This window comes from Wasmannia auropunctata, unplaced genomic scaffold (assembly GCF_000956235.1).
Source record: "Wasmannia auropunctata unplaced genomic scaffold, wasmannia.A_1.0 LD289510.1, whole genome shotgun sequence".
NCBI lineage: Eukaryota > Metazoa > Arthropoda > Insecta > Hymenoptera > Formicidae > Wasmannia > Wasmannia auropunctata.
In genome coordinates this window covers 1-315 of record NW_012073380.1, presented here as the reverse complement: position 1 = coordinate 315, position 315 = coordinate 1, and the positions used below count along the sequence as shown (strand labels likewise).

The 315-nt window shown below is 54.0% G+C and overlaps 1 pseudogene; it reads right to left on the bottom strand.

Annotated features, from left to right (window-relative positions):
• Window positions 1-7: 7 nt before the first annotated feature.
• On the bottom strand, window positions 8-307 carry LOC105461398 (annotated as a pseudogene).
• Window positions 308-315: the final 8 nt, after the last annotated feature.

Genomic DNA, 315 nt, shown 5'->3' with positions numbered 1-315 from the left:
CTTGGGCGGTAATCGTGGCGTCAGGTTGTTTCACTACAAAAGCCACGGGGATCTCGCCGCTGCGTTCATCAGGTTTAGCAGCGACCGCGGCGTCCTTTACTTCGGAATGCAACAGTAAGACGGTTTCTATCTCCGACGGAGAGACTTGATAGCCTTTGTACTTGATCAGATCCTTGGTGCGATCGACCACGTGTAGCCTCTCCTTGTTGTCGAAGTAGCCGATGTCGCCGGTGTGGAGCCATCCGTCCTGATCGATAGTCTGTCTGGTCACCTCGGGGTTGTCCCAGTAACCCAACATCACTTGCTCTCCGAAAA